Genomic DNA, 13,153 nt, shown 5'->3' with positions numbered 1-13,153 from the left:
TAAATCAAAAAAGGATAAAAAAAGCTATTAAGAATTTGGAGTAGCAATGTATTCAACTCAATGAGGAAATAGAAAGAAATAGGGAGAGGATAATAAGAGATAAGCTAAATTCAGGGAGATGTAATATGAAGCCATACAGTCTATAAACCTGATTGTTGGATTGGGAAGAAACATTTAAAAGTAAAATTTAAGAACTTGTTATTTTGGTTTCAAGAAGAAGAGAAAATCAACAGAGGAATGGGAATTGAATTGCACCATTACTTTCTTTCACTATCCTCTCTGTACAGAGAATTAGGAAACTAAGAGAGGAATGGATATGAGAAAACAATTTGTTAACTGAAAAGTAAAATAAATGTTTTAGAAGAGTTCATTTTCAAACATGAGAGATTTTATTTGGGTGATCCCTTGTTTTTCCTTTTTTCTGATAATTTTCTGAGAATCTCTTATCACAGAAAAATGCAGCAAATTAAGAAGTTTCTATAGAATTGTGAAATAGCAATGATGAGAAAGGAGTTCATTATGGGCACTTGCATTCATGAGCTTGAATACAGAGTCTAAGGCATAGTTATTATAATCCAGTGTGACTAGGTCACAATGTTTTTGAAGGGAAAAATAGGGAAAATAAATGGAAAGACAAGTTGGAATGAGTTTAAAGGAAATTTTAGTTGCTATAATTAGGATCTTTTGTTTTTTTATAGAAGGAATGATGAACTGTCAAATATTCTTGGGGAAGGAGGTGATAGGATCAGATATATGTTTTACGAAGAATATTTTCTCATCCGTGCAGAAGACAGAATTGGATACAGGGAGAAGCCCAGATGTTAATTAGGAGACTATTATATTAAATCAGACAGGAATTGAAGAGGGCCTGGTTTAGGGTGATGGTATGTAAGTAGTAGGGAAAAGGGGATGAATTCAAGAAATATGATTGAAACAAATGTCTTAAGATTTGGCAACTTAATGGTAAGAAAAAAAGGACAGAAATATCCTCTACAAAAATGGAAGTTTCGTACAGAGTGAATTTAGAAGAAAATGAATTTTGAATACATTAAGTTTGAGATTTTATATATATATATATATATATATATACATATACACATATATATATATATATAGCACTTCATGTGGAATATTATCTGGCAATATGAGATAAGATTTCAAGGGAAAGATTAGGGCTCACTGAAGGGAGCAGAGCCATAACAACATTGTGAGCTGATCAACCTTGTTGGGTGCAGCTCCTCTCAGCAATTCAGAGAGCTGGTACAACCCTAGGAGACCTGCTAAGGATAATGCTGACCACATCCAGAGGGAGAAAAACAAAACAAGATAACAAAAACCCTTATAGAACCTGAATAAACACTTCATTTACTTGTATAAATTTCTCATATATTTCTTTCCTATCTCATGGGTTTTTTCTCTTCCCTTAATATTAATTCCTCATACCAAAGTTGACTAATCTGTAAACATTTAACACAAATAGGTATGTACAATATTCACTTGACTATTTGCTGCTGAGGGGAGAGGATAGGAAGGAAGAGTGGAAGAAAATTATGTAACTTAAAAATATAGATATGTTTGAGGATGAATGTTGAAAAACTTTCATAATATGTAATTGGAAAAACAAAGTAAAAAATACAACTGAAGAAAAAAATGATTCCTAGGCTTATACACTGGATATGCAAATTGAGAACCATCTGAATAGAAATAATAAATGATAAAGGATGTGATTCTGGGTTATGTTGAGACAATCATGGCTTCCAGGAATAAGGTTATAATGAGAATAAAATAATTATATAATATAATCAGATTAAAGTCCTTTTGTACTCTTCTCTCATAAGACATATCTAGCTTATTGTTTTCAGTTCTTGGAATTACAGTTTAAAAAGGGCATTAATAAACTGGAGATCATTCAGAAGCAAGAAACCTGGATGATGAAGGGCATTGAGTTTATTCCACATGAGAAATGGTTGAAAAATTAGGTAAATCATTCTGGGGAAGAAAAAAAAGGCTTCAGGAAGACCATATAGTTGCATTTAAATAATTTGAATGTATAATGTAGAAGAGAGATTAAACATGTTCTATTTGACCCTGAAGTACAGAAGTAGGAGGAAAGAGTGGAAGCTGTGAAGAAGGAAATTTAGATAACATCTGAGGAAGCATTTTGACAATGAATGCTTTCCAGAAGTGGAGCAGGGTATTTTCAAAGTTTGTGGAGGGTTTTCAGCAGAGATTGAATGACAATTTCTTGAGTTTATTATAGAAGGAAAAATTTTTCAGGAAGGATTTGGACCAGATTAACACTCTGATCTCTTACACTTTCTGAAATTGGACTGGGTTGGTGAAATTACCAAGAGAATCTATAGGGAGAAAGAGCATTACAGTACAAGACTAAGCCATGTGGTGCATCCATAACTGGAGGATAGAGGAAAAAAAGTTGAAGAATAAGAAAAGACTGAAATGGAGAACTAAACTAGATAGGAATAAATCCAGAAGAGAGAAATGTAATGGAAACCAAGGTACAAGGGGGAATCTAAGAGGAGTCCATGTTTCTTAGTGCAAGGATGAGTGGTGTGAAAAGGTCACTATATTTTGAGGTCAAATAATAAAAATAATGAATGATGCTGCTGCTGATAGTATTTAAATAGATAATATTTTCTTCTTGATAAGTACTATACTAAGAGATTCTCAAATATTATGTAATTTGATCCTCAGAATAATTCCCTAATACTATTATTATTCCTATTTTACATTTGAAGAAATTGAGGCAAATAAAAGTTCTATGATTTGCTCAAGGTCACATAGCTAATGAGTGAAGCTAGATTAGAAATCAGATCTTTTTGAGTTCATACCAGTAGTCTATTAACTCCACTACCAACAGAAAGGTAGGGTCAGGTCATGAGGTATTGAGTAGTAAGTAGGTGATAAGGAAACAGAGGCATCAAAAGTAGATATTAGGACTTTGGCAATGAAAGGGGAGAAGAAAGGATAATAGCTTTAATTGGGGTAGGGTAAATATTTTTTTTAGGTTTTTTCAAGGCAATGGAGTTAAGTGGCTTGCCCAAGGCCACAAAACTAGGTAATTAAGTGTCTGAAGCCGGATTTAAACTCAGGTCCTCCTGACTCCAGGACCCATGATTTATACACTATACCCCCCAGCCACCCCTGAGTAAAGACTTTTAAAAAAGAATGTATCACTGCTAAATATATTTACAGACTTGTGAATTTAATTATCTTCTTTATTCTACTCAGATCTATTTTTGAATCATTCCTAATTTCTCTTTTGAAGTCCTTTCCCTTCTCCAATTGTCTTTTGAACATCTCAAAGTGGATGTCCCAAACACATCTTCAAGTCAATATAGCCAAAAGTGATCTATGTATCTTTCCAACCCTACCTCCCATGTTCAATTCTCTGTTACTTTTAAGGGCTCCCCCATCCTCCCAGGCACTAAGGTTCTCAACTTAAATATCATACTTGATTCCTTTCTTTCTCTCACATCTCATGTTCAATTCATTTCCAAGTACTTTTCATTGTATATTCACACCATCTATTGATAATTCTCCTTCTCTTCATCATCACGATTACCACCTCTCTTTTGCAGACTTCTATCACCTAATGATTGGATTAGGCAAAACTTTTTGATGGATGTCCTTTCATTATGTCTCCTCTACCTCAGTTTGTCTTCCACTGGGCTATCAGTGATCTTCCTAAAGTGCAGGTCTGCTTATATCACCTTCTCCCACCCATTCACTGAACTCCAATGTTATTACCTCCAGGATCAAATATACAAATTTGTGCTTGAATTTTAAATCCCTTTCCTAAACCTTCTTATCTTTTTAGGCTTCTTACATTTTATTCTCCTTCACATAATCTATGATTCAATATAACTGAACTCCACACTGATCCTCTCAAAGAACTCATCATCTTCAGACTCACTGTATTTTCACTGACTGTCTGTCATATTTGTAATTCCCTCTCTCTTCTCATCTCCCCCTCCTGGTTCTCTTGTCTTCTTTTGAATCTCAGCTAAAATCCTTCTAAAAGAAGCCTTATCCATTTTCCCCTTAATAATAGTGTCTTCCAGGGGCAGCTAGGTGGCACAGGGGCAGCTAGGTTGCACAGTGGATAGAGCACCAGTTCTGGAGTCAGGAGGACCTGAGTTCAAATCCGGCTTCAGACACTTAATAATTACCTAGTTGTGTGTACCTACTGACTTGGACAAGTCACTTAACTCCATTGCTTTGCAAAAATAAAAAAACAAACAATAATAGTGTCTTCCCTCTGAGATTATCTAAAATATACACATCTCTTCTGCTTGTACATGGTTGCTCATATTTTAGAACATTAGGATATGAGGGACAGTAGAGACTACTTTATTTTTCATTTTGATTTATTTCCTTTTTTGTATCTACAGTGATCAGCTTAGTTCTTAGTACATTGTAAACTTTAAATGTTTTTTGCCTGTTTTTAGTTAATTGACTATTTGTTGATAGCAAAGAAGGAATCAACAGAAGAAAAGAACCAAGGAATCTCTAAACAATGCCATATCAGTAATATATATAGGAGAGAAGACTTCAAAGGATACATGAAAGCAATCCTCAAATACTTGAAAGTTTTTCAAGTAACTTATAAAAATAAAACACCACCATAAATATTCTTGTCAATAGTGGATCAGCTGTGTAGTATAATACATAGAGTTCGACTAGTATCTGGTAAGGTTCTTTTTCAGACATTTATTAGCTAAGCAACTCTGAGCTAAAATTCGGTTTCCTCATCTATAAAATAGAAATAATCATAGCCCATACTCTAGAGGACTATTGTGAAGACTAATGATATAACATGTAAAGAATTTGCAAAAAAGTAACTGCTTAGTGTTAGTAAAATATTTACGTTAAATATATAGCTAAAAAATAGTTAAGATCTATCAAAAAAAAGGTAAAAAATTAGAATTTTGCACCAAACAGACCAAAAATGTTGGCCACCATCATGAACCTTTCTAGCCTAATTAGTCCAAACATAGGTGATATATTCTTGCCTTCATTCAGATCATTTTCTATAATCTCTGGCTGGAATGTAGTCTCCTATCTCCTAATAATGTTAGCTAGAATTTTTGTGGCAATTTAAAGTTCCTAAAACACTTTATTTATTTTTATTTTTGTGCAAATGATATTTTTTATACATTAGTAAAATATTCTTGTTTAAGAGTAAACATAGTAACCCCCCCAAAAAAACTATAGACCCTCATGAGCAATAAAGTAAAGGAAAGAGAAAACAATAAAATAAAAAAAAATAATAATAATAGGGGCAGCCAGGTGGCACAGTGGACGGGGCACCTGAGCCCAAACCCAGCCCAAGACACCCAACAATCGTCCAGCTGTGTGACCCTGGGCAAGCTACCCTAACCCCATTGCACCGCAAAAAACAACAAAAAAATATAAAATAACAGCAACAACAACAACACCCGACAATCACCCAGCGGTGCAGCCCCAAGCAAGTCACCCAGCCCTATTTGCCCTGCAACCCCCATAATAATAATAATAGTAATAATAATAATGTGTGCTTCTGTGTTCCAACACCTCCAGCTCTGTCTTGGGTGGATCACATTCTTTATGATAAGTCCATGAATAAAGTTACTTCCATATTTTTCCACTTTTGCCATTGCTGATAGCAACTCCCACCATTCGTACTTCCCCACTACCATATACTATATTTTCTCTCTGCTTTAACTCTGTCCCTCTTCTTAAATGTGCTGTATGGTAGCTGAGTGGCACAGCAGACTGATCACCAGCCCTGGGGCCAAGATGTCCAGAGCCCACCTACAGTCCTTTAAGCCCAGCAACAACCCATCCCTGTGGTCCTGGACAGGCCATCCAATCCCAGCCCCTTGCAAGAAGTTAAAAAGAAAATGTCTTATATCTAACCACTCTCCCGCCATGGTCCACCCTCTCCTCTATCATTCATATCCCCCCTTCCCTGTCCCCATTCTCTCCTTCTTGCTCTAGATGTCTATACCCCATTATTGAGTATATATATACTGTTTCATCTCTGAGCCACCTCTGATGAGAGCGAAGGTTCCCTCACTCCCCCTCACCTTCCCCCTTCCATATCATTGCAATAGCTGATTGTGATAAAAAAAATCTTATTACATAAAATATTTTAGCCTTTTCCATCTCTCCTTCCTCTCACTCCCATTACATTTTTCTTTTAGCCATTGACTCCATTTTTTACAATATATTATATTTTAAAATTCAGCTCTCTCCTGTGCTTCATGTATAAAAGCTCCTTCTACCTGCTCTATTAAATGAGAAGTTTCATATAAGTATTATCAGTATCATTTTTCTATGCAGGAATACATGCAGTTCATCATCATTAAGTCCCTCATATTTTCCCCTTCTCCTCCACTCTCTAAGATTCACCTGAGTCCTGTATTTGAAGATCAAACTTTCTGTTCAGCTCTGGCCATTTTAACAGGAACATTTGAAATTCCACTGGTTCTTTGAAAGTCCATCTTTTTCTCTGGAAGAGGATGTTCAATTTTGCTGGGTAGTTGATTCTTGGTTGCATTCTGGGCTCTTTTACCTTCCAGAATATTATATTCCAAGCCCTACAAGCCTTTAATGTAGTTGCTGCTAAGTCCTGTGTAATCCTGATTGCAACTCCATGATATTTGAACTGTGTCCTTCTGGCTCCTTGTAATATGTTCTCTTTGACTTGGGAGTTCTGGAACTTGGCTATAATATTCCTGGGGGTTGGGGTTTATTTTGGATCTCTATGTAGAGGAAATTGGTGCATTCTCTCAATTTCTATTTTGCCTTCTGCTTCTTGGATATCTGAACAATTTTCCTGTAGAAATTCTTTAAAAATGATGTCAAGGCTCTTTTCCTGTTCAAGACTTTCAGGCATCCCAATAATTTTTAAATTATTTTTTCTGAATCTGTTTTCCATATCAGTTGTTTTTTCAATGAGATATTTCATGTTTTCTTCTAATTTTTCGTTCTTTTGTTTTGAAGTATTATGTCTTCACTTCTCATAAAGTCAGCAGCTTCCCTCAGATCCATTCTACATCTGAAAGATTTGTTTTCCTCAGAGAACCTTCTTATCTCTTTGTCCATCTGGCCAATTCTGCTTTTTAAAGCATTCTTCTCCTCAAAAACTTTTTGAACTGTTTTATGCATTTGACCTGTGCTGGTTTTTAACATGCTATTTTCTTCAGCATTTCTTTTTTGGATCTCCCTGACTAAGCTGCTAATTTCTTTTTCACATTTTTCCTGCATTTCTCTCATTACTTTTCCCAATTTTTCTTCTATCTCCCTTACTTGAGTTTCAAAATCTTTTTTGAGCTCTGTCATAGCCTGAGCCCAATTTCCATTTTTCTTTAGATGTAGGAACTTGTACTTCCTCATCTTCAGATTGAGTATTTTTTTTAGGTTTTTGTAAGGCAAATGGGGTTAAGTGGCTTGCCCAAGGCCATGCAGTGAGGTAATTATAGTCTGAGGATGGATTTGAACTTAGGTACTCTTGTCTCCAGGACAGGTACTCTATCTACTGTGCCACCTAGCTGCCCCCTAGATTATTTTGATCCTTCTTGGGATCATAGACAATGTATTTCTAAATAGTATTCCTCTTTTTTACTCTGTTTACTCATTTCCCCAGCCTGCACCTGGTTTTGGAGTGCTTCCTGAGATTTTGAGTATTATTATGACACTCCTCCCCGCCGACAAGGATCTCCATGTGTGAAGCTCTGTCTTCCCTCCTGGTCTGTGTATGACCACAAGCACTGCCATGGGGTTGAGGTGGGGGGGCCCTAAACTGTGGTCAGCCTCTGAATGTGGTCAGAGCCCCAGAGTCCTGTTCCAGGTACAGAGGACAGACCTCAGACCACTCCCCTACCTAGGCTGAGTACTCAAGACTCAGTTGTCTGTGGGCTCCTGCTTCTGGTTCCTGGATCTGGGCTGCCACTGCCACGCTGCTCACTGAGTGCCCTGAGGACTGGGCTTCACGTGTTCACTCTGGCAGAGGCTCTTCCCACATCTTTCAAGTTGTGCCTGGTGCTCCCTGGGGTGTAGGTCAGGAAGCTTCCCCCACTGCCATGAGCTGGAGCTTCCAGGTGCCCTTCACTCTGGTGGTCACCCCTCTAACCCCATGGAGTGGAGCCTTTCCACTATTTTCCAGGTTACCTTGGGCTGGAGAACTGCCTCACTGGATCCCTCTGTGGGTTCTGTTTCTCAAAAATTTATTTAGAGTCCTTATTTTATGATTTTTGAGAGAGAGCACCTAAGAGAGGCTCTTCTCCTGTAGCCATCTTGGCTCTTCCCCCACCCTGCACAACACTTTAAACATGTTATATCATTTCATTCTCACAACAATTCTGTGAAGTAGGTGCTACTGTTCACATTTTATAAGAGGAATTCTTGGATTACCTTGTAATAATAAATGTCTGAGGAAGAATTTGAACTGAGATCTTTATGACACCAGGTCCAGTGTCAAATCAATAAACTACTGTTTAGCTTTTCATTTCCTAATTACGTTTCACCTTTCTTTCTAGGTCTAACTCAAATCCAATGCATTCCATGAACTTTCAACTTTTATACTATTCGTTTTCAGTACCATTTATCTAACATCTAAGATTGGTCAGCATATCTTCAGATTCACATTCTATATGTCCTTATGACTAGACTACAAGAACATGTGAGCAAGACTTCATAAGTATAAGCATGTAGCAAAAGCTAGAAAATGCTGCTGATGAAATAATTGATCCTAGAAGATCCAGAAGAAAGAGACTATCAAACAATACCTATCCAGAGAAGAAAGCTGAAATATCTAAGAGAACCTGAATGGTACAAGTCACTTCACACCAGGAAGCAATCAACTAATAACATGAATGGGATAATGAGAAGGTAATCTAGGCTATCAACAGACAGAATAGCAGAGAAGTGATATGACTAAATCAGTTGAATGCATTTTGACTCTTGCTATTTTTTTAGTACTGAATACTAGAGTTCTATGACTCAGAAATGGACCTTCAGTGGGGAGAACTAGAAATGAAATCTTTCCTAAAATGTCACTCAGAATAACTCTATACCGTTCTTTCCTCCTATCTAGATGGACATGACATGTTATCACTATTGTGAATTATAATAATATTCAAAACTCCACAATATGATATATTCCAATAGAAATTCATCTTCTCTCTGACTTCTCTATCCAGGATTAGAATATCCCAGTTATAGATGGATTAGATATAGATAAAAATAGATATATCTACAGAGAAAGTTATTCCTTCCATATTATGATTCCCCCCATGAGATTTCAAGTTGGCATATTAAATTAAATGGGAATTTGGGGGGGGTTATGAAAGCTGTAGATGACACATAAAGGCCAGAAAATGACACAGAAAAACGTTTAGAAAATCATAGAATTATAAAATATATGGATAATTGTGTATAATTATAGTCTATGCCCCCTTTAAAAAGGAAAACAAATTCTGAGTTAATCTCTTGTATGAAAGGAAGGCCAAAAATTTTTACACCTATTTTCCAAATTGCAGGGGTGTCATATGCCTAATGCCTATATTGTGGAAGGGATAATTGTATCTATCTCTCTAAATCTATCTCTATTGTCTATATCTATCTATGAATCAATATATATATATATATATATATATATATATAAAACATATAGTTAAATATATTTCTATCCATGTCTAAATCTGTATGTCTCTATCCATCCATCCATCCATCCATCCATCCAACCATCCATCCATCCAACCATCCATCCATCCATCCATCCATCCATTCATCCATCCCATCTATAGATTGATCTTTAAATCTAGTAATCTATCTTCAGAGTGTGTTTTATGAAATTATAAACTACAGACTCCTATAGAAAGTTTCTTCTCATATCAAGAACATTTTAGTGAAATTTATTTTCACATTTTTTATTTAGTTCTTTCTTTATTTGTCTTTAAGAGGCTGAATATTTTATTTCCATAAATTTTTTTCCCTCAATAAACTCTTATGACTTTTGAAGGGAAGGTATATGAATTCACTCAAATATTAAAATTGTGGATTTTCATGCAAGGATTTATATGAGTGGAAATATGATGTTGTGTATAGATAGCAGCCTCAGAGTCAGTATGATATAAGTTTAATCTTTCCTCTGACATAGAGTGGTTACATAATCCTCAGCCAAGACCTTTAACTTCTCAAATCCTTTAGCCCTTCAAGTCCTTTAGCCTCATTTAAGACTTTAAAGACACTGCCTTTCTCCATCCCGGAGTTCCCTAGATCTAAGAAAGTCTATATCCAGCTCTTATCACTTTATTATGAGGATTTCTTGCTGCATCACTACACTTGAAGCCAGGAGGACTGGGTTAAAATCTTGCCTATACATTTGTTTGATATGTACAACTAATAATTGCTAACATTTATATAGCATTTACTATGTATCAGACACTGTACTAAGTATTTTATAATTATTATTTCATTTTGTCCTCACAACAACCACTGTTATTATCCCCACTTAACAGATTAGGGCAAGGATCACTCCAAATGTAAAGGTCTGAAAATAGATTTGAACTTGGATCTTCCTCACTCCAGACTTGACCATCTAACCACTCACAGCAACACCAAACTGCCTCAATTACTATTGGATGATACTATTGGGCACTATAAAACACAAGTACTCTTGTGGTTAGGTTTTCTAGCAGGATACTCAACAGCATCTGTAAAATCTGGATTTTAATCTTACCTCACTCAGGAGCTCGATAACCCTCTTTCCTAAGCCTATGATATGTTGAACTCAGTAACCTCCAAGATCCCTTTCAGCTAAATCTTATGACTCTAGGCAAGGAAACTCAGCTTCAGTTTCCACATTAGCAAAATTATGATAAGAACAATTGCAACAAGAATAACATTAAACACATAGGATTGTGGTGAATATGAAATAAGACAATTTATGTTAAGTACTTTGCAAACATTGGAACCTGTATAAATGTCAGATATAATTATCATTATTAACCTCATTATCCTCGACAAAGAGTATTGACTAAGGATCTATAAGCTCATAGCATTTTTTCTAGTAGCTAATAAGAATTCATCTTGATTTATTCATTATGAATACTTTTTTTCAGTTCTTGCTGAGTAGATATATAAAAACATAATTCAGAGATTTTAAGGAAAAAGATCAACTAAAAATATGAACTGTCAAGAATGCAAGAAATAAATCATTTAAGTAAACACAAAAATAATCAAACAATAAAACATTTGGATAAACTGTGTTTATAGCAAGAAAGAAGCATTTTTTAAACTTTTAAGAACATTCCTATGCTACATAAATGATTTAGAAATGTGACAATTATGGTATTGATTTTAAAACCAGGTAGAGATAAGACTGAGAAAGCATATGTGCATATGAAGAAATGTACATGTGTGTATGTGCATGTATATAAACTAATTAATCTAAATATTAGAATACTAAATAAAATGCTATCAGATTATGAAGGTAAATTAAGAATATCATTCACCATAGACATGTAGGTTTTATAGCTGGCATGATAGATTAGTTCAATATCAGAAGAATTATCAACCTAATAAAACACCCTAAAAAGCCTTTTTAAAAAGTTATCATACTTCTGAGTTATATGGGCAACAAGATGGAAGACTAGATATTTTCTCTGATCTTCACAGCATCTCCAAAAGATAAATTATATGTCAAAAATAAACTAACTTCGTCTGTCCCCATACAACTGGAATCAAAAGAAGGTGGGAAAACCACATGAACTAATACTCACTGACCCTGAGCTCATCCAGCGACCATTCCCTATGTCCCATATTACTTTCAATGAATAGGTTTTAGGAGATTCAAGGACTGGACACAGAGGAAAGGACTTGCAACAGCACTCCTCTCTTTCCAATGTTAGAGGTACACAATTTCACATTGTGGTCATCAGTAGATTACTAATAGGGTGGATGATAGATAGCCCCTTGGGAACAAAAGCCTGCTGAAATCAAAAGGCCATAAGACCAGTGTGGCAAAACTCTGAGCAGTGGAAGTAGAAAGAATATTATGTTTGGGGTGAAAGGGGGGTTTCAATACTCCATTAAATCTGAGAGAATGAGCACAACAATTCTGACCACTCAAAATTCATTGTCCAAGCCATAAATTTTATTTTCATGATTCTCATTTCTTTTTACACTCAGAAATATTATTTTTTTATTCCATTTTCTCACATTATATATAGCTCTCTGTCTTATCAAGTGTTGGGTCATTTTCTTTGTGTTTTGCAGTTTATTCATAGACTGCTGAACTAGTTTACTGGGTCTGAAAACCATATTTCCTTCTGTAAAGGTTTTATCTGTTGATTTATCTGCAAATGTTCAAAGTCCTGGGTTTTCTTCTTCCTGAGTTCTTTGATAATTTCAATCTTTTTCTCCCCTTGACTTTCCCCTATTTGCTTTCTGACTCTGTGCCTGTGATTATTTTCTTGGGGACTGGATCTCAAAGCATTTCAGTCTCATCGCACACTGGGGAATTCATGCTACAAGTCTGTCCCAACGATTTTGCCACAGCTGGATGATTTGCTATTTACCTCAGGCTTATTAGAGTGATATGCAACCTCCTCCTCTCCTAGTGTCCTGTCCTTACATGCTGTCATGCTTCCTTTGGGCAGTTCAGAGCTTTGCCACACCAGGGTTATGGGGTTGTTGCTCCAGCAGGTTTGTGCTCCTAAAAGACTGCCATCTGCTATTTTGATTGGCTGTCAAGGACAGCCATCATCATCATCATCATCATCATCATCATCATCATCATCATCATCTGAAAGCTAAGGTCTCCATAACATTGGTAAAAGGGAGCAAGGACTAAGGTATGGGAGTGGTTTTTGTCCCAACATATATGCCTGCTTCTTGGATTTGTTAGTGTAGCCTCCCTTCCATTAGCATGGAAGATGTGGGAAGGATAGAGAAGTTTCTGAAATTATGTAATCTTTGCTGTTTCTCTCCATCTTTCTGTGGGTTTGACCTCTATAGATTTTGTTTAGAGGAATTATTTAGATGAGTTTGGAGGGGTTTGGGGAAGAATTCAGGTAACTTCCTGCCTTTACTCCACCATCTTGAGATGTTTGTTTTTCAAAACCTCCTAAAGATGCAGAAGTTG

Source organism: Macrotis lagotis, chromosome 6, assembly GCF_037893015.1.
Source record: "Macrotis lagotis isolate mMagLag1 chromosome 6, bilby.v1.9.chrom.fasta, whole genome shotgun sequence".
Lineage (NCBI taxonomy): Eukaryota > Metazoa > Chordata > Mammalia > Peramelemorphia > Peramelidae > Macrotis > Macrotis lagotis.
Note: the sequence above shows the minus strand (reverse complement) of the source record.